This window comes from Rattus norvegicus, chromosome 2, assembly GCF_036323735.1.
Source record: "Rattus norvegicus strain BN/NHsdMcwi chromosome 2, GRCr8, whole genome shotgun sequence".
NCBI lineage: Eukaryota > Metazoa > Chordata > Mammalia > Rodentia > Muridae > Rattus > Rattus norvegicus.
In genome coordinates this window covers 119,631,096-119,652,672 of record NC_086020.1, presented here as the reverse complement: position 1 = coordinate 119,652,672, position 21,577 = coordinate 119,631,096, and the positions used below count along the sequence as shown (strand labels likewise).

Genomic DNA, 21,577 nt, shown 5'->3' with positions numbered 1-21,577 from the left:
TGACAGGGAAGCAACAGCCACACACAGTAACATGGCTGCCTAAGCAAGACCAGAACAACAACCACACTAATAGACATGCAACCATGGAAGGAGGACATCTCATGGTGCCCTGCCCTAGACAGGGGTAACTGGTGACTGCTGTTGACATGAGTTCCCAAGACGGTTGTCCATTGTCAGCTCTGAAATCATGTGCTCAAACAACATTGGGTGGATTCAGGATTGTGTGTGTGTGTCTGTGTCTGTGTCTGTGTGTCTGTGTCTGTGTCTGTGTCTGTGTCTGTGTCTGTGTCTGTGTCTGTGGTGTGCATGTGGTGTATGTGGTGTGTGTATGTGTGTATATGTGTTTGTGTCTGTGTGTGTATGTATGTATGTATGTATGTATGTATGTGGGGGGATGTTTATGGGGGGGTGCCTGTGTCTTGTGGTGTGTGTGTCTGTCTGTGTGTGTCTGTGTATGTGTCTGTGTGTGTGGTATGTGTGTGTATGTGTGTCTCTGTGTGTGTATATATGTATGTATGTGTGGTGTGTGTGTTTGGTATCTATGTATGTGTGTGTGTCTATGTGTGTACATGTGTGTGGTGTGTGTGTGTGTGTGTGTGGTATGTGGGGTATGTGTGGTGTGTGTGTGGTATATGTTTGAGTCTGTATGTCTGTGTGTATGTGGTGTGTGTTTGAGTGTGTATGTGTGTGTCTGTGTGGTGTGTGTGTCTGAGAGTGTGTGTGTGAGTGTGTGTATGTGTGTGTGAGTGTGCGTGTGTGTTTAAAAAAAGACTTTCTTTTGAGAGGGAATGTGGAGGCAGAGCATGCAAGGGGTTGGAAGATTGCCTTGAGGAAATATGCTTAATAGATTATATTGGTTTCAAATGGCAGAATATCCCCTGTGGGAAAAGGAGAGGCTAGAAGGAAGAAAGGGAGGGGGAAATATATGTAACTTTATTTTAATGAAAATAAAAACAAATCATACCTCTCCTCTAAGGAGAAGGGGAAGGGCAATAGAGAGATGAATTCCTGAGGGGGGCTGGGCAGGAGGGAAGGGGCTGCTACTGGGAGGTAAAGTGAATAATAAATGAAAAAGAATAAAGAAATCACACTGGCACAAGAAGACTGACAATCATGTGAGAGATGTGTCTTAGAGCGGAGGAAGATGCAATCCCTCTTTACCTAGAGAAATACACCTGGAAGTGAGGAGACATGTGCAGATGCATTGTGCATTGCCCGTGAGCAGACTCCCCCTGTACCAACCCAGTGACTCCCCTCCTCAAGACAACTTTCTATTCATGTCCTAGGAAGCCTATGTGCCTCCCTCAGAGGAAGCCTGCCTAACCCTTCTGAGTGACTGAGACCTTACATGTACCTTTGGAAAGCTCTGGAGGTGACAGTCACCAAGGCCAGTCCAAGGGTCACATGCTGGAAGGGCACGCCCCTCGAAGGTCGAGCTGTCCTCGAAGGGCGCTCTGGAGGAGAGGACCCAGCACCTCTACGGCTCTAGCCTACTGTTACTTCTGACTATGACCCTAAGAGGGCCCTGCAAAGGACAATAGGTCCCTCAGGTCCTCAAAATAATCGGAAAAAAAAATCTTGTTTGTGTAAGAGTTCCAGAATGAAAGATAGAACTTGTGTGGCCTTGAACTCAGTGTGCATTCTCAAATGTGACACCCAAATTACAATCCATAAATGAAAACATCAACAAATTAAAGATTTCCACTCTCCAGATATGGAAGTAGTTAGAAGTCAAGCCACAGATGTAAGGGAAACACTCACGACTCAGTACTCTGTATCCATAACACATTAGAGGCAATATGTCATACGCAGAGAGATGCATGGCTTGTTTTCAGAATGTAAAGCGCTCACACAGAAATCTAAAGCAATATCCTAGGAAAAAATGGACAAAAGACCTGGAGAAGCAAACACGTTGTCACGGAGTGTGTGTGAGTGCTAAGGAGCCTCACAGGTGGACAGAATTCTAAGTTATTAATAACATGAAGATGATGTGACACGATTCCCCAGCCATCAGTATGTCTGTGTGTGTATCTATGTCACACACACACACACACACACACACACACACACATATATATATATATATATATATATATATATATATATATATATATATATATATATATATTACTAGCTAGAGTGTAAATAAGATGACTAGTTTGCAGCACGGTTTGGCAGGGTTTTCTTTTTATTCATTTATCCTGATACCAAGTAACTTGTGAAGACCACATGTCCATACTAAAATGTGTGCATGAATGTTCACTTAATCCTAACTGAAAACAAGGAAAAGTCAAAAGAGCCTTAAAGACAGAACTATACCGATGACTGTACCATGGGCCATGCGTGATCTGGGACACAGTCCCCCAGGGACAGATAAATTCACACAGAAGGATGGGTGAGCCTTAAAAGCCTATAAAGGGCTGTGTAGATGGATCCAAGCTTATAAGCACTGGCTGCTCTTCCGAGAACCCGAATTTGTTACCCAGAACCTAAATGGCAGCTCGAAACCCTCTCTAACTCTAGCCCCAGGGGACCTCACCCCCACTACTGGCCTCCACAGGCACACCCCTGGTGTACAGACGTGTGCACCAGCCCAACACCCACAAGCATAAACATAAATAATTAAAAAAAATACTCTGCTGAAGAAAAGAAGCCAGGCCCCAAAGGCCACATATTTTCATTCCATTCAGGCGAAACCTAAGGACAATGCATGACTTCAAAAAACAGAGTTCAGGCTAGAGTGTATGAGGACAGTTACAAACAGGTGCAGAGGAGCGCTCTGAAGGGAGAGAGATGTATTCAGCCTCGGCTATGCTCACGGCTGCATGGGGGAAGCTATGTATTAGAAATCACCCAACTGCCACAGGCTTGGGTTGGTTGTAGTTCATTGTTTTGGTAGGATGAGAGTTAAGTGCCCACTCAACCATCGAGGTGTACTACCAATAAAGTCACTCCTCCCTTCATAACTGATGCTAACACTTTAGAGAAATGTGGGGACCAAGAATGAGCCTGGGCCAACCACAAACAGGACCTCATGAAACTGGAAAACTCCTGTAGGGCAAAGGACATCACCGTCCAAGTGGCAGGCTGCACAAATTCTTTTCCGAGGGGATGCAAGCAAAGCACAGGGGTGGGGGTGGGTGGGGAAGGAGCTCGCTTAATGACGCACACAGAGCCGGGACTTCCATCCCCGACACAGCACTAATGAGCTATGGCGGCGCACACCTGTAATCTAACACTTAGGAGGCAGAGGCAGAAGGATCAGAAGTTCAAAATTATCCTCGGCTGCACAATAAATTTAAGAGCAGTCAGAGGTACAGGCGACCCTGTCATCTCCCCTCTCCTGCTTGTCTCTCTAGACATAGAAAGTGTATATATAGATCTAGACGTATAGATATATTCATGTATATGAAGCCGAATCCTAAAAATATCTCCTTTGCGTCATCTCTGGAACTGGCTGCAGAGAGAATGCTGGAGGCGCACATCAGCATTACTTCAGCAAATAATGAGTATGAGCACGTTTCTCTAAGAGCCACTCTGGTAAGTTGGATATCCCGTGCTCTGTGCTGCATAGCTACGCCAGAGACATCTTGGGAACACAATGTTTGCCCTGTTATAACCATTACCACTTAACTTCTGACTCTGTCAAGAGGTGGTCATTACATTTGGGCAATGGGCAGTGGTGACATTGGGAGAAAAGTATTTTCTTTTCATAGTGAACTTCTTTCTCCTACATGAGTAGAAAAAAATTAGTCAGCCTAGAATGTTGGCTTTTAAATGTACCGACCTCATTTTTTTTCAATTGAGCAAGTGTGCAGACGAGAACCATTCTGGAGATCCTCCCACTGTCTATTATTTTGCATATTCATATATGCAAATGTGCAAGTCCAATAGCTTGCCTGCGACATGGCCTCATTCTGAAGCTGTCCTAGAACTCACTCATCCTGTTCAGCTTCCCAGTGCCGTAATTGCAAGTCTGTGCCACCACTTCCAGATGTGCATATCTGATTTCACAGCATTTATGTGTACAGATTAAACATCTCTAATTCAAAATCTATAAACTAAATCAAAGTTTTTTGAGCACTAATATAAAGCTGAAACTTTAACATAGCCTCATGTGATGGGCCAAAGTCAGAATGCAGGCACACTAAAAGCCTGGTGTACAATTATTCCCATAGAGCCTCTATGGAGCCAAACGTATCTCACATTTAATTGTACTTTTTATACATAGGCAAATATTCCTGAGGAAATCTGGAATTCTCTCTTAGCTGGGTTCCTTGTCAGCTTGGCCCAAGCTAACATTATGTGGGAAGAGAAGCCTCAACTGACAAAATGCCTCCATCAAGACGGCCTTTACTCACGTCTGTACGCTGTTTCTTTCATTGATGATTGACAAGGAAGGGACCAGCCCATGAAGGGGTGGGTGACACCCATGGGCCGGTGGTCTAGAGTTGTATAAAAAAGTAGGCCTGAGCAAGCCATGAGGGGCAAGCCAGTAAGCAGCACTCCTCCATGGCCTCTGCTTCAGCTCCTGCCTCCAGGTTCCTGCCTTGAGTTCCTGTCCTGACTCCCCTCCGGGATAGAGTGTGACCTGAGAGACAGAAGCTGAAACACACACACACCATCTTTTTTTTTTTTAAATCACAGCAAGAGAGACCTAACTAAAACACATTCCAAACACTTCTGATCCCAGCTACGTTCGATACGGGTTACTCTCTGCCTGTTCTAAAACAGAGACCAAAGCGGACCGAGGTGGCCTTCCATCTGAGGTAGTAAAATGTGCCATATATGAACTCTATAAATAGCCACCTTTTAAAAATTAATTTACTGGTATCTGACTGCCTCAGGAAGCTCATTTCTCCAAAGAAATAACTTTTTAATATGTTTATATATATGTAGTCTGTCTTTGTTTAATTTTCCTATTGCTGTGATAAAGTATTCCAACCAAAAAAAAGGGGGTTCACTCCAGCTCGTAGTCCAAGAGCAAAGTCCATCATGGTGGGGAGTCAAGGCAACAGGATACATGGCAGCTGGTCACGTCATATGTACAAACAGGAAACAGCCCCAGTAATGCTCAGCTCGCTGAAGACCAAGTGTCACATGCTCAGCTCGCTTTCTTCTTAAGCAATTCAGGACTCCACTCCCACAGAGTGGGGTGCCTGTCACCCACAGTAGATCCCCCTCACACACACATACCTCAGTTAACCCAGTCAAGATAACCACCACAGGCAGGCCCAGTATTACAGGTGATACTAGGCCCCATCAGATCGGCAGTTTAGATTCACCATCACACAACTCTTACTCCAAATCCTTTTGGCTTCTGGTTTCAATCTACAGCTGCTGGCTTCTTGGGCTCAGTGATGATGCTCAGGCAGCTGCCTTAGGGGAACAGAGTAAAGGAACAGTGACCCAGAAGGAAGTGGGAGCCTCTGATGGCAATTACCAGACGACTATAAAAGATCCTAGGTGCCACAAAGGAAGGACAGGGTTGTGACAGCCCAATGGAACCAGTGTGCATCTCAGTTTAAGGAGCTTCTGTCCCTCCATGTTTCCCCAGCCAGGAGTTTTGCTAAGTTCCCAGGTGGACTCTCCTTTCAGACTCTGCCTTCTCAGGAAAGCCTCTCTCTGAATTGCCATAGATTGTGCTGTTGGTGTTACTGTAAAATGTGACTGCTCTGTACTGTTGGTAGGGTTGTCCCATATTTTCTGATAGAGCTTAGCCTTTCTTTATGTTTTAAACTCTTGAGGCTGGGGTGAAGGTGCACTCCTCTAATCCCAGCACCGAGGGAGAGGCAGGTAGATCTATGTGAGCTCCAAAGCCAACCCAGACTAGACAGTGAGATCATGTCTACAAAATATATCAAATTAAACCTCTATCTCCCTCCCTCCACCCTGTGACACAGTCTCATGTAACCGAAGCTGGCCTTGAACTCCTGACTCTTGGGCGTCGTCTTGAATGCTGAGATTCCAGGTGTACACCATCATGAAAAACTTACAACTTTCCATCTAAAACTCCCACACCCCTCCAAGCAGAGCTCAGAAACAACACACACAACTGGAGTTCAGCCTGGTAGAGAAGCACTGCTCCCCCTGAGCTCCAGTGGACCCGAAGTTCCCTCCTCTTCTATTTCTGTACTGTCCTCTTCTAGGCCCATCTCAATGGCTTTTTTTCCTCCCACAGTGCGACATACACACCTCTTTCTAGAGCCCAACTTTGAAATGGCAGGAACCCAAATCATATTTTGGTTTTGTTTTCTGCTATATCACTATACCCACCTCTCATTACAAAACATACCATCCACCCCTTCCCAGATGACACTCTCCTTAGTGGGGTCACATGTCAGCTCCTGGCCATTTTACATCCCCTCTGTGCACAACTCCCACTGCTGAGTCCAGCCCGTGGTGCCTGGCTCCTTACTTTGGTTGCTTTTTTCTCAGGAACTTGACTCATCAGTAAAGTCCCAAGCTTAGCCCATCAGTTACAACTGTCAGCATCTGAATCCCAACTGCCAAGGTCTTTCCCATGGTGCTCTTGGGCACCAAGCCAACCAGAGAGAGCTACATGAAGTTAGTGTCCCTGGGTGTTCTGTGGTAGCTAGATGTAGTTAGAGGAGAGGTTTTCTGGTTGGAGTGCAGAGAAGGGAGGAGGGTAACTAATAAACCAGCCAACTCAAACCTGGTGTTGGCAGAATCTAAAGTGTCCGACCAACGAATGACAAGAAAGGAAATTTAGGTACAGGCTTTTTAGTTATGGACAGAAGTCATGTTGTATAATGAAGTTGGCAGCACACATTTTTAATGAGCTTTGGTTGCACACAGGAGAGCTCTGGTGAAAGGTGCTGGGGGACCCTCAGTGGTGTCTGTGCTGCTTGCTCAGCTTGGCCTAGGGTGGCAGCATCCATCCTTAACAGTGGACACACACTCCTGGCCATCCCCACCTTTGAAGCTGCTGAAAGTTCTAACAACAACCAGACTGGCTTGTTCTTGTTGGATAACCCTTCCTAGGTGTCTGTAACAAAGTCTCTATTGTTCTGTTGGCTCTTTTGAGATTCTTGGTATCTCATTTGAGGGAGCCTTTGTTCCCTCAAGGTAGAAAAACAAAAACCAGAAACCCACATATTACCAGGCCTTTTTACTAGCTGTCACAACACCAGCAGTGTGAGAGTCACTATGCGTAGGAGATGATGCTTATAAGGATCACTTCCCTTTAAAATGGGGTGCATAATTATTGTTTTAGGGGGCAGTTAATGAGTGGAACTTGTGGAAGATTAAACACATTAGATTTGGGAGGGCCAGTGGGGTGGAAGCAAGCCACCATCCTTCCCATGTGGAGAGGGAGGCTGAGTGCTAAGTGTGTCTCAGGAGTCTCTTTCCAACCCCACCCACCATGGGCTTAACAATGTCTGGTATGCCCTGGAAGCCACCCAGCCCTGGAAACCATTCCCAGAGAACACCCCAGTCTCTATGCATCAGTGCAGATTCAGCACACCACGGAGAACAAAGGGACAGTGCTGGCGTAGGGATAAGAGAGCCCTAAACGCATCAGAGAAGACCAGTCCTCCTTCTACCAGGAAAAAGACAACCACTCTCCCAGCCCTCAGGGAGCTCCACCTCAGGGCAAAGCTAGGAGCACATACCCAGAAACGGGAAAGGCCAATTGATATATCAAAGCAAGAGGTGTGAGCAAAGGATTGTGGGAGCCAGAGACAACGGAAGGCTGCAGAGAAGAAGGGACATTTGAGTGGGGCTTTGAAAGAGGAAGAAGAGTCCCACTGTTACACAGATGCTTTATAGAGGAAAAACAAACAGCAACATGGGAATGGTGCGACCAAATCCATAAAGCAGTTTCGACTTGCCGTGTGCCGTGGCAGGTCCCGGTCATGCTTTCAAATACAATGTGAGTCATAAAAAGAATGCACATACAGCACGCTCTTCCGTCCCTGCTTGAGCTTGAAAATCAAGTTTGTACTGCACAAAAAGCTGCCTGACACCCCCAAGTCAATGCCCACAGTTTTTACTGAAAGGGTAGGCAAGCAGGTAAAACTCAACTTTGGAAAATCTGAATACTAAAGTTGATGGGAACAGTGCAAAGCTGGGATAGCCTTTCCCCTTCGAAGCTGATACTAACCAGGTTAGCCCATTCAGTACTGTGTGTTAACACTACGCGGATATGTTAGATGTGGTTTCTCCACCAAGAAGCCCACTATCAGGGAATGAAAATGTACTGACTTGGGGCTGGGGATGTGCCTCAGTGGGTAAAATGCTTGCTATACAGCATGAGGATCTGAGTTCAAATCTCCAGCATTCATATAAATGCTGGCTGGAGGTGGCTTGCCTGTAATCCCAGCACAGCTTGCCTGTAATAGAGGGAGGGATAGTTAACTACGCTATTGGTAAGCTCTGGGTAAAGTGAGACACCTTTTCTCGATATATAAAGTAGAGAGAAATTGAAGAATATATCTGGCATGAACCTCTGGCTTCACACTACTGTGTACCCCCACATATGTGAGCATGTATGCACTCATGAATGAGTGCACACCATATGCATGCGCACACATGAAACAGAATAATGTTGAAAAGAAAGCCATGTCCTAACATGGGGTATCCCAAAGACTGGAACTGGCTGGCCACAATGGTCTCTGGGGACAAAAGCAAACATAGCCCCTGCTCTGTCCTGACTTCATCTTCGCTAGTTCTGCACACCCGTGCACAGCTCGAGACTGAAGAGCGCCATCCTCTTGCACCAGAAAGTGGATTTTCTTTCTCATAAGATGTATTTAATTCTTTTCATTGTAATGTTGGTCATTTTCTGACATGGAAGTCTGATTATTTAATGGCTCCGTCACTTCAGCACTGTGCCCCAAAGATGTCTGGTCATTTCCTCTTAGCACAAAAAATGGAAAAAGAAAAGAAAACTTGAATTCTACAATCCAGGAACTAAATGTTTCCTGAAATGGTTTTGTTTGTTTGTGTTATCCTGTAACCACTTTGGAAACACTTAAGTTTAGACATAAAAGTAGAGTTGTGTTGAAGCAGATTTAAAGGAATAAAAATTAGTTCTTCAAAACCCACTGAAGCTAACTTATATACAAGGAGAGAGAATATAAAATTGTGGAGTAAGGCCTGACCTGGGAGTACCAGCCTTTACTCCCATCATCTGGGAGGCAGAGGCAGGTTCATATCTGAGAGCATGAGGTCAGCCTGCGTGCTGTAAGAAGTGCAGGCTGGCCAGCAGTGTGTAGCCAGACTGTCTCAAAAAGATAACATATAGAGGTTGGAGAGATGGCTTAGTGCTAAGAGCATGAGCTGCTCTTGCAGTGGACCCAGGTTCAATTCCCAGCACCCACATGGTGGCTCACAAACACCTGTAAGTCTTGCTCCAGGAAATCTGCCCACCTCTTCTAATCTCCATGGGCACTAGGGGCACATGTGGTGTTCATAAATATGTATGCCAAAACTCTCATGCACACAAAAACAAATCATTTTTAAAGATAAAATATATACTACATATACATAATATATATGCTTTCTGAGTATATGGATCGTTAGTCCATTGTTAAGTCCGTGAGAAGGCATTGTGGGTAGAGTGTTAATGTATATAATCATAATATATACAATATACATAATAGCTATACTTGAATATGTACTGAAGTAGAATTATGGGACTGTTTTTCCTTTTGCTTTTCTGAATTCAAAAGATTTTGTTGTACGTGATTCCATCTGCCGGTGTTAGTGTGACATCTTCCAGAGAAGTCCCACAGCCCCCCAAACTGGTAACGCCAGCGCTCTTGGTTACCCTCCAGAACTTGATGGTAAGACCTTATGGCTGAAGACACCACATACTTGACTCATAGAACACTGGAGAACTCAAGTCTGGTACTGTCCCAGCCTTTTAGACTCCCATATCGTCTCCGATGACTAGCTTTCAAGGTTATAGCAAGTGCTGCATGCTATCAAAGGAGAAAAGTCAACGTCAGCCATTCCCAGCTGTGCACCCTGAAAACTATAGTGATGGCTGACCTTGCAAGTCATGCTCCCTGGTGGGGTCATAGCAGGGACATCATGGGTATAATCAATCACTTTCTGATTGGGCATTAGTCCTGCTCCATATGAAACCCATATGTGGGACTATTATGGCTAGACACGTCATAGGCGTGGAAGAGAGCCTACTGCTATCGTGCTACGAAACAGACATAGTCCTAAACGTTCCACATCTCATCTGAGAAGCTTTGGCTTGAAGCAGAAGGTGGTTAACACAAGAGCCCAACTGGCCAGCGTGCAGAGCACTCAGCCCTAAATAGACCATGTGTGCTGCACCTCGCTCTCTTCCAAGGCTCAGGGGTCATTGCAGAAGAGGGGGCAGAGTGAGTGTAAGAGCCAGGGGGCAGCTGTACGCGCGAACTCACAGGTTGAGACAGCCTGCACAAAACCTCTGTAAGCCCAAGACAGACCAGATCCCAACACGGAGAAGAGAGATGAGCATCCAACCCTACCCTCGCCACGGAGCTGATGGCAACTCTTAGCTCCTGGGAGAGGGGGAGGGAGTTTTCTCTAAGACTCTAGCCCCTGGTAAGTCTCCAGTGGAAGACTACACAGCCAAGAGCATAAGGGCAGCACAAATTGGTTCTGAAAGTCTTTAAAAAATGGAGGCAGGCCACAGTGGTGCATGTAGATCGTTAATGCCAGCACTCAAGAAGTAAAAGTAGACAGGCATCTGGGAGTTCAAGGCCAGCTCAGTCTATATAACACGTTCTGGACGAACCAGAGCTACATAGTAAGATCTTATCTCAAAACAATCAACACTGAAAACATAAAGTTGGATGAAGAGGTGGGTTCTGGGGAGAGTTGGGGGAGGGGGCCACAGGTGAATACACAAGCAAGCACTTTGTACAAAACTCAAAGAAGTTACAAAACATTAATTTCAAAAAAATGCTGAGTGGATCTCTATTCTCGTTGTTGTTTGTTTGTGTGTTTGGGTTGGTTTGTTTTTCCATATAGGGTTTCTCTGTGTCGCCCTGGCTGTCCTGAAATTCACTCTGTAGACCCAAACTTACAGGACCCTTGCCTGTCCTTGCCTCCCGAGTGCAGGAAACTAGAATCGGACCTTATCAGTTCCCTGAATTCAGAAGCTTATAGGATCCTCTAAGTGCAGAAGCTGGGGATCTGAGCAGGAAAGCCAATCCTCAAAGAAATCAAGGCCCACCATTCTTAGTCACATTTTTCATTATGTGTATTGTCAGAAAGGCAAATAGCACACTGTTTTGCTCCTGAACAGAATCCAAATACTTTCTAAACAATTAATAAGCATCCATGGGTCCCCACCCCACCCTGATAACATAACCCATGGCAAGACTGGACACCCAGGTAATAATGGTAACAGACTTCTCTGCAGTGAGACCAGAAGTTGTAAATCCTTAGTTTGGGGGAAGATCACATTTCAGGAAGTATGACAGAGTGAGGTCGGAAGGGGTTGGAGGCCGGCTGCCTATTCAACACACAGCAGGTGGAGATACCCAGCCCCACTCTCTAGTTATGTGGAAAGTTCTCATGGTAGGAGCTGGGGGTGTGGCTTCACTGGTAGAGTTTTTGCCGAGCACGCAGGAAGCCCAAGTTTCATGCCTGACACCTCCTAATCCAGGTGTGGTGCTGCGTATCTGTAACCCGAACACTTGAGAGATACAGACAGGAAAATCAGGAGTTCCAGGCCAACCTACAATGAGTTGGAGGCCAGTCTGGGCTACACTCTGTCTCAAGAAAGATTGAGAATTAGGCGAGTGGATGCGATAGTCCGTGTTGGGCCAGGAGCTGGCTTTTATTCACAATATAACCAGGGCACTCTCTCTCTATCTCTCTGTCTTTCTCTCTCTCTCTCTCTCTCTCTCTCTCTCTCTCTCTCTCTTCCCACCCCCCCCCCAATGTTTTAGGCTGCTGCCTAGACCTCAGCAGTGTGCTCAAAGCTGGGAAGTGACAGAGTCAGGATTTGAACACACACCCACAACATCGGTGTCATTTGCAAAAAGGTGTTTAGACAGTAGGCCATTCCCTGTCTCATCTTAGGGCTGCAAAGCAGAAATGACTTCAGCAGGGACGGCCACTTTGTAGCTTTCTTGTCACTGGCTCATCCAGTGCCCTGCACATATGTGGGTTAACACGGCACACATCTGTAACTGCAGAGTTCCACAGAATCTGCCCCTCCTCAGAGACTAGGGTGAAAACGAATAGTGCTACCTGGCACGATGATGCATATCCTTGACCTCAGTGCTCAGGAGGCCGAGGCAAGTGGATCTCTCAATGCAAGACAAGCCAGAGGTATGTGGTGATGCCTTCTCTCTCTCTCTCTCTCTCTCTCTCTCTCTCTCTCTCTCTCTCTCTCTCTGTGTGTGTGTGTGTGTGTGTGTGTGTGTGTGTGTGTGTGTGTGTGTGTGTGCATGTATGTGAAAGCCAGAAGGCAATCTTTTGTGTCACTTATCAGATGGCAGGCTCTTATATTTGTTTGTTTGTTTGTTTGTTGAATGTGTGTGTACGAGTGCCAGAGTGTATGTATGTGCACCATATGTCTGAGAAAGCCTGCAGAGGTCAGAAGAGGGCTTTGGATCCCCTGGAACTACAGCTGGGTGACAGGCACCAAACACAGGCCCTCCTCAAGAGCGGCCAGCGTTCTTAACCACTGAGCCACCTCTCCAGTCCCAGGTCACCTTAGTTGTTGTGACAAAGTCTCTCATTCATCTGGAGTCCCCCAGGCAGGCTGCTCTGGATGGCCTGTGAACCCTGGAGCTCTGCCTGGATCTATTTTCTCAGTGCTCGGATCACGGACATGTGTCCCAACTTCCTGTTTTCCCATGGATTCTGGAAGTTGAACTTGCGTCCTCTCGTTTGCAAGACTGAACTATCCCTGCAGTTTTACCTCCTAAACCCTCCATCTCCTGATGCCATGTTCCCTTCCCCCTGTGCCCTTTGACGGTCTGCCATGCTCTGGGCTACCTATCCTCATGGGACCCTGGGCAGGGAACAGTTAGCTGGTATCTTTCTCTCTCATTTCCTCATCTGCAAAGAGTAGATAATCCTGGGATAAGCTCTCCAGAGTTTATTAAGGATCAAATGTGCCTCTCCCTGCAGACTGTGCATCTATCTGCCGGTGACTTAGACCACCCTTATACTAGTTCTGCTTCATCTCTTTGTGTACCTGCCTTTCGACCTTGTCCCTTTCTGAGTTGCCCTGTTTAATCCCTTCCTTTCCTCCTCTCACTTTCATAGCATAGATCCTTCCAGGAAGCTGGATAGGCACCTGGTCCTCAGCACTGCCCTCCTCCCAGCTCCTGCTACACTGGGGAAATTCCAGGCAGCATTCACTGTAAGCTGACCTAGCGGCCTCGCCCTGGGCCACCTGCACTCGAGCCCCTGTTGGGCCAAGCACTAGCTGCAAGGCTGAGCTAATGTGTCCCCTAAGACCTTCCAGTAAAGTCTAATGGCACCATGCTGAAGTCCCACCACAGTGCCACCTGGCCCTGGTAGCTGTGGTGCAGGTGTCCAGCCCAGAACCATCATGTATATTCTAAGCCTTGACTTGGAGAGACAGCCAGTGTCTAGGAAAACAATCACCAATCCTTTCAAGCCAAAGGCCATCAGCCGTTACTGCCAACTCGGCCTAACATCTCAAACTGCAAACTCCTGCTTTGCAGCAGAGGACTGGAGACTTCCGTTGCTGTAGGACTCTATTGTGAACACAGAAACCAAGATCGACTAAGATGTGTTTTGTCTGAAAAGGCCTGGCTTGGGAGTGGAGGTCGGTTGTTTTCCCTGCAAAGGAAGCGGCTACACTCACCACAGCACGTGTTCGTGGCCTGCATACAATACAAAATAGTGTGATTTGTCAGCGTATCAATTAAACAGTAAGTCTTAGTGCCAGGTTTGGTAGCATAAGCCTTTAATCCAGCACACAGGAGGGAGCGGGAGGTGATCTCTGTGAGTTTGAGGGCACCCTGGTCCACATAGTGAGTTCCAGAACAGTCAGGGATGTGCAGAGAAAACTTGCCTCAAAACAACAGAGGGGAAAACATGATGTTGCCAGCCTATGATTGGCTACTTGGGGTAGAGGAAGGAGATGAAGAGATTAAGGCATTCTCAGCAGCTGCTTAGGAAGTTTGAGACCACCCTGAGAGAGACATACATACATACATACATACATACATGATAGATACATACATGATAGATACATACATGCATACACATATGCATACATGATAGGTAGATACATACATGATAGATACATACATATATACATGAAAGATAGATACATATATACATACTACAGACAGAAAGACATACAGACAGACATGCATGCATAATACATACATACAGGCAAGACATATAGACAGACAGACGCATCTTTGGTACTCCAACCCAATAATTCAGAAACTGCGGAAGTTCTCTGGAAGTCTAGTGGTTAGAACTTGGTACTCTCACTACCAACATGTGGGAGGCCCAGGTTCGATTCCAAGTCAGGGAAGGCTTTATTTGGCACATACTTTTAATCTCCGGACTCCGGGAAGCAGAGGCAGGTGAGTTTCCATCAGTTCCAGGCAAGCCAGGGCTAAGTAGTAAGACGTTATCTCAAAAAGAAAAAAGAAAGAAATGTCTTCTAACTGCATTCATGTCTGTGTGCAGGTGCTGGGGGATGGGCAATAGATACAGAACAAAAATGAAGGCAACCTCAAAGTCTACCAATTAAAAATGGATGAATGAATTATGCTAATTTTACTCAAGGACTACCATTTAACTACTCTTTAAATGCACGGAAATGGGATCTGGGGTATAGCTCACTGGTATAGCTCACTGGTATAGCTCACTGGTATAGCTCACTGGCAGAGTGCCTGCCTAACATACTTAGGCATTAGATCCACGGGATAGAAACACATTCACATTTATATTTGCAACTTCCAAAACTGAGTGTGTGGGAAGCAGAGAAGGGAACTTGGCTGGGGAAGGAACTACTCATCATGCCCTGGAACTTAGCTGGGAGAGGACCTGCCCAGGTGTCAGGGTTCTGTATCTAGCACAAGAAAGGGAAAGGACTAGGAAATCCTGAGAAAAGTGTCTTCAGAAGGGTGCACACCAAGAGGAGAGGTGCACACCTTTAATCCCGTATTTGGGAGGCAGAAGCAGGGACATCTTTGAATTTAAAGCCAAGCTGGTCAAGACAGGGAGTTTCAGACCAGCCAGAGCTACATAGCGATACCCTGTCTCCAAAAGGGAAACCGAGCTAGGGGACAGGCTGGAGAGATGGCTCAGCAGTTAAGAGCACTTGGCTTCAGTTCCCAGAATCCACTAGTTGTAACTCCAGTTCTAAGGATCTGATGCTGTCATCTGGCCTCTGAAAATGTCAGGTACATAGTTGGTACATAAATATGCTTGTAGACAAAATACTTAGACACGTAATAACAAATCTTAAAAAACTGTTAAGAAGAAATACACAGCAAACTGGTGATGAAGACATCATTTGACATTTTCAAGAAAACTGATCAGAGGGTTGGAGAGGTGGCTCAGCAGTTAAGAACACTGGCTGCTCTTCCAAATGACCCAGGTTCAATTCCCAGCACCCACATGGCCACTCACAACTGTCTGTAACTCCAGTTTCAGGAGATCTGACATACATGCAGGCAAAACACCAATGCACATGAAATAAAAATAAATACATTTAATAAAAAGAAAGAAAACATCAGTTCCACTCAATCATTACCCTGTATGTGCATTTATGTATATGTGAATATATATGTGTGTGTATACTTTGTACTTGTGTATGTCTACATTAATCGCTTCTCGGCCTTTTGGCTAAGATCAAGTGTGTATGTCTACATTACCTATTATATGTGCATTTGTGTTATATGTGTGTGTATGCATATGTGTGCATGTGTTAATATGTGTGATTGTGTCTCTGTGTTTGTAGGTGTATATTTGTGTGTGTTTCTTTGTATGTTTGTGTATGTACTTTGTACTTATACATGTCAATAAATCTATTATATGTGAATTTGTGTTATATTTGTGTGTGTATGCTTGTGTATGTATACATGTGTATGATTTGTCTGGTTTGTATATGTGTATTTCTGTGTGTTACTGTGTATATGTTTGTGTGTGTACTTTGTACTTGTGTATGACTATAAATCTATTATATGCACATTTGTGTTATATGTGTATGTGTATGTTTATGTATACGTGTGTGTTTATGTCTGGTTTGTAGGTATGCATTTCTGTGTGTTTCTGTGCCTGGGTGTGTGTGTCCCTGTGTGTGTATGTGTGTGTGTCTGTGTGTCCGTGTGTGTGTGTGTGTGTGTGTGTGTGTGTGTGTGTGTGTCTGTGTCTGTGTCTGTGTTATGTCCGTGTCCGTGTGTGTATGTGTGTGTTTCAAATACTGCCTTCCTTAGTTGTATTTACATTCCCATTTCACTCATTCTTATCTCAAAATAAATCCCTTTGTCAATGTGTCTTTAAAAATTAGAAAAGCGCTTTCCTGGAGAGCCAGTAGCCTGGTGGATCTACTCTGCTAAGTAGTGTGCTGAACAAACCCATTTGAGCAGAATGAGGCCAGCAGGTGAGAACGTAGAGGCAGTGAAAAAGAGAATGTTAGCCACTCCAGGGACTTCACTTTAGCCTCCCTCCTTGTGTCAGGGCATCCAGGTGAAGTCAGGCTGCAGGTCTCACCCCTCTTATTGTTCCTTGAGCTCCTTCCTGCCTGCCCTGGAGCCCACTGCTCCCTGCAGGGCTCAGAGCTGGCCCTGGGGCTGGTGTCTGCAGGCTGCATGTTGCATCATGTTCAGGACCCTCAGGAAGCTTTGAGGTATCCTGACTTTCAGACAGACAAGCCACCAAAGTAAACACCGTGGGAGACACAGCAGGCCACACACCTACAAGACTCTGACATTTCAACCATTAGCACATGTCAAAGTGGTTTAAGATTGATTAAAATGATTAGGCCCCTGTGCTTAGAAGCCTCGCTCCTCATCCCTGGGTGAGTTTTCTCCCTTTCCATTTCCCGAAAAACACCGACCATCAGCAAGGTTTGGTAATACTGCAAAATCTGGGACAGAAAACTGTCACAGCCTCCTCTGTGGGGCACCCAGCCACCTCAGAGATGATGTGACAAAGAGAGAGCTTTTCCAGATGGAAAATGTCTGTGAAAACATTAGAGCACAGGTAGGGAAACTCTTGGGGCTGAGGTATTCACTCACCCCCAAAAGTGTGTGCTTTTTAATGGATGCTTCACAGCGCTTATATCTCTCCCATCAGTTCCGAGCGTGCAAATAGAAGGTTGAGCCCAAACCTTAGGAAGAAGTGATAACACACAAAGCTAGCAATTGTCTAGATAAATCAGGTTTTGAAATCCGAGTAACAGTAAACAGATCCTCACCCAGGCCTCTATAAACAGTCCCAATTAAGCTGCCTGGGTCACACACACACACACACACACACACACACACACACACACACACACACCACACACATACACACCACACACATCACACATACCACACACACACACACAGACACCATACACACCCACACACACCACACACACACACACCCCACACACACACACACACCAAAGTAGAAGGCTGTTTTGGGAAGAAGAAGGGGATGAGCAGGAGGGGGACGGGAACCAGGCAGGATGACGGACAGAGTATGATCAAAGTACACAATGCCAAGTGTCATAAGGGAACCCACTAGTGTGTGTAGTTAATATCTGCTAATAAAAATAGTTACAGCATCCAAAGCACAGGTTCTCTTCATTCTAGACATGCTTTGAAACCTGGGTCCTGACCTAGATTTCTTTAGAGAGACTTTATTGGTTCGATGTGTAATATATGAAATAAATAAGATCACACATTAAGATATGATCTTCTTTCTGCCTCTTTGGGAATCAGGGACCTTCTCAGCGTGGAGCTTCTTTGGCCCTGCACCCCAACCAGAAGGCACCATGGAGGGCTAGCTCTCAATACATTACAGTCAGAGAAGAAGAAATTGCACTGTGCTACACGCACAACGCTGTGACTACACTTAACCGTAATCTACTGTGCCTTTCAAAATTTCCTCACCACCAAGAAATGGGAAGGGTTTGGGGTGATAAACACATGGATTCCTTTGCAGGTGCTGTGCTCGGTGTATAAAATAGCACTGGACCGAGGATGTAGCTCAGTGGCAGTGTGTGCTCAGTACACCCTGGGTTCAGTCTCTCACGCCAAAGACAAAACACAACCAATAACAGAAGAAAATTATCATGCTGTACCCATGTGCATGTGCACTTACTTTATTGCAATTAAACTTGAAGTGCAGGGCTGAAGGGGTGGCTCAGCAGTGAAGAGCATTTGCCACATTTGCAGAGGACTGAGTTCAGTTCCCGGCACCCATGCTACTCGACTCAACGACCACCTCTAATTCCAGCTGCAAGAGATCCAGCGCCCTCTTCTGGCTTCTATGGGAACTGCACTCATGTGCCCATTACGCACACAGACATGTAAATAAAAATAAATCTTAAAAAAATAAAATAAAATTTAAAAAGTTTAAAAGACATTCCTCAATAGCACTTGACTAAATTCAGGACACCTTCTATAAGTTGTTTTTTGTTTTTTGGGTTTGTTTTTTTGTTTTGTTTTGTTTGACAAACATCATGGCAAACATCAGTTCCCCTGCTGAACCTGATCCTCGGAGGTGATCAGGTAAAGATTAGCTGTTAGTGTGAACACTTGGAATTCCATTTGCTCTCTGACTTAATTGGATTGGGGTCCACTTCTATTACATAGCCAGCTTCCCAGTTCCTCATTCTTCCTATCAAACTCCCTCTGCCACTGAGATGCTCCACTCTGGAAAACGCAGAATTTCAGGATGTACCTCAGGCAGCTCGGTTCTCCAAGGCTCTTTTAATTCTTAAGTGGCTTTTCCACATTCAATATTGAATGTTGACTCCCTTTTTCTTTCTCTGGTTAACAGTTTTTGTTTCGTTTTGCTTTCTTTTTCAGAGAAAATGTTGATTTATTTTGAATCACAGGACGCAGGGTGCGGTCAGCAAGTATGGATGTGAGACCATGAGTGGAGGAGTTGGAGAAGACCAGAACAGCATATCAGATCCTCTAGGACTAGAGTTACAGGTGGTAGTGGGACACCAGACATGGGTGCTCAGAACTAAGTCAGTTCTTCTGTAAGAACAGTATACGCTCCTAATAACTGGGCAACAGAAAGTCGGGCTTGGACTCCCCTCGTTTTTGTGCCTCTAAACAGATTCAATATGTGTTCTTTGTCTCTCCCTCCCATGGACTGGTCTCCCTTTCTCTCTGTGTTTCTGTCTACGTTCACAACACCTGTCTCCCCAGGAAGCACATATCCCATTTCTTTAGCTCCAGGAGTAGGCGTTTATATTATTTCCCAAAGGGTAAGAGAAAGCTATCAGAACTTGGCAACATATAAAGTAAATACCCACTAATTGCAATGCGTTCATTTAAGTCAGCCTTTATCCCCCATTCACATTGTAGTCGATGTCTCTCTTTGAAGTCCTGTTGAATTTGTCCAAAATTACCTCGCCCGAGGCAGGCAGCTGTTTGGAACATTTGTTGTGAATGATCCCCAAAGCAGTAAATCTCAGCATTGGTACAGGCTCACACACCACAAAAAGGAAGCGTCCCGGGCAGGGCAACCATCCAGGCTCAGATCCCCACGGTAGGAAGAGAAAAGAGAGAGAAAGGGAGAGAGAGAGAGAGAGAGAGAGAGAGAGAGAGAGAGAGAGACGCACGCAGCTCTTAGGGTATGATGCTTAGCATATCCGTGATGATGTTATAAACCATAGCCTTGTACTTTACTCACATACAGAACCAGCAGTCAGCTGTGAACTAGCTGGTAGGGGAGGGGGAGGCTGGAGAGATGGCTCAGCAGTTCAGAGCATTGACTACTCCACAGGTCTTGGGTTCAACTCCCAGCAACTGCATAGTGGCTCACAACCATCTGTAATAGGATCCGATGTCCTCTTGTGGTGTGTCTGAAGACAGTGACAGTGTACTCACATATATAAAATAAATAAATCTTTTTAAAATATAATAGCTTATGTTTTTTGCCATTTTACTCTCACCCCAGAACTTTATTTTACCTATATAAAGAAGCATGCCCTATAGGCACCATGCATTTTACCTGCCTGGATGTGTGCTGTCCTTACACGTGATGCAGGCATGCTCCGACACTTCCAAAGCTTCGAACCCTATGCAGGGCATCCTTCTTCCTATTTTAAAGGAATAAGTGTTGTCTAAGTACTTTCTGCCTATGTCCAGGCTCTGCTTTTGTGAGCTTAGAACTGACTCTGCAGCAGCAAATGGAAAGACTTGAACTTAAGCCAGTGACTCCCTAACCCAACAGGGAAGACTTCTTATTTTACAGAGCTTCATGGGAGACATCATGGGCACGTGGGAAGTGGCAGGAGATTGTGCTGCAGCCCCAGGGACAGCTCGTCTTCAGGCAGTGGCAAATGAAGCCATCAGCAAGAATTATATACTGTCAGAGTCGTGCTGGAGGAGTTCAGCATGTACCAGCACACGGGAGAGCAAGTCAGGAGATTGGGAGCTTGAGGACAGCTTGGGGCGGGATTGGTGGAGGAACAGCTAGTAAAGCTGATGATTTCATATTCTCAGGACGCCTCGGTGATTACATCAGCAACAGAGCTGCTGGTCTTCTTTCTCTGTGCTTATTACATGATTATCTGTGAGAACTGAAATTTTCAGATAGATAGATGATAGATAGATAGATAGATAGATAGATAGATAGATAGATAGATAGTAGATAGCTGGATGGATAGATAGATAGATAGATAGCTGGATAGATAGATAGATAGATAGATAGATAGATAGATAGATAGATAGATGGTAGATAGCTGGATGGATAGATAGATAGATAGCTGGATAGATAGATAGAGATAGATAGATAGATAGATAGATAGATAGATAGATAGATAGATAGAAGATAGATATGAAAATATGCCAGGTTAAAGAAAAGTCTATACTCCTGAATCTAACTTAACAGAATTGGCAGGAACTCATGTCCTTTATTCATGGTTCACATACTAAGGTGGGAGGAGGGGTGTGTGACTTTGTAAGCCTTTAATCCCAACCCTTGGAAGGCAGAGGCAGGCAGATCTCTGTACGTTTAAGGCCAACCTGGTCTGCTGGTCTGCTCCAGGCCAGGCAGAACTGCATAGTTAGACTGTTTCAAGTGAAGAGGAAATAAAAGAATAAATGAACACTGGGAAGTCTACCAAAGGATGACAAAGCAGTTGAGTCACCCTGGTGCCCAGACACTAGCCCTATGCTGTGTGCCAGTGATAGGAAATGTCCACGCTGGCTCTGGAGGGAGGGGGAAGAAGCTGCCACTGGCAGAGGGATACTCTCAGCACTGATACGGGGAATAACTAGTGTGGGTGGAAATACCCGGAGCAGTCTCTCCACAGCTCTGCAGGTGCATCACTGCTAATGACATCAGAAGCTGACCTCGGTGTCTCTGCACCTCTGTGATACCCATTGCTTGATACTCATTTGATAGTGAGTAATATTCC

General features: G+C 45.4%; 1 long non-coding RNA gene across 14 annotated transcripts in view; it reads right to left on the bottom strand.

Annotated features, from left to right (window-relative positions):
- LOC120100803 (uncharacterized) overlaps positions 1-7,800 on the bottom strand; it is a 42,016-nt gene extending 34,216 nt beyond the window's left edge. For 4 of the 14 annotated variants that reach the window (XR_005500887.2, XR_005500882.2, XR_005500889.2 and 1 more), the window contains exons 1-2: positions 6,419-7,800; positions 5,197-5,379 (exon numbers count right to left, since the gene is read on the bottom strand). This is a non-coding gene — a long non-coding RNA (uncharacterized LOC120100803). Of the gene's footprint in view, positions 1-5,196; positions 5,380-6,276 lie in introns of all 14 variants that reach the window. The other 10 variants (XR_010064252.1, XR_005500897.1, XR_005500884.2 and 7 more) reach the window with 8 other exon arrangements.
- Positions 7,801-21,577: the final 13,777 nt, after the last annotated feature.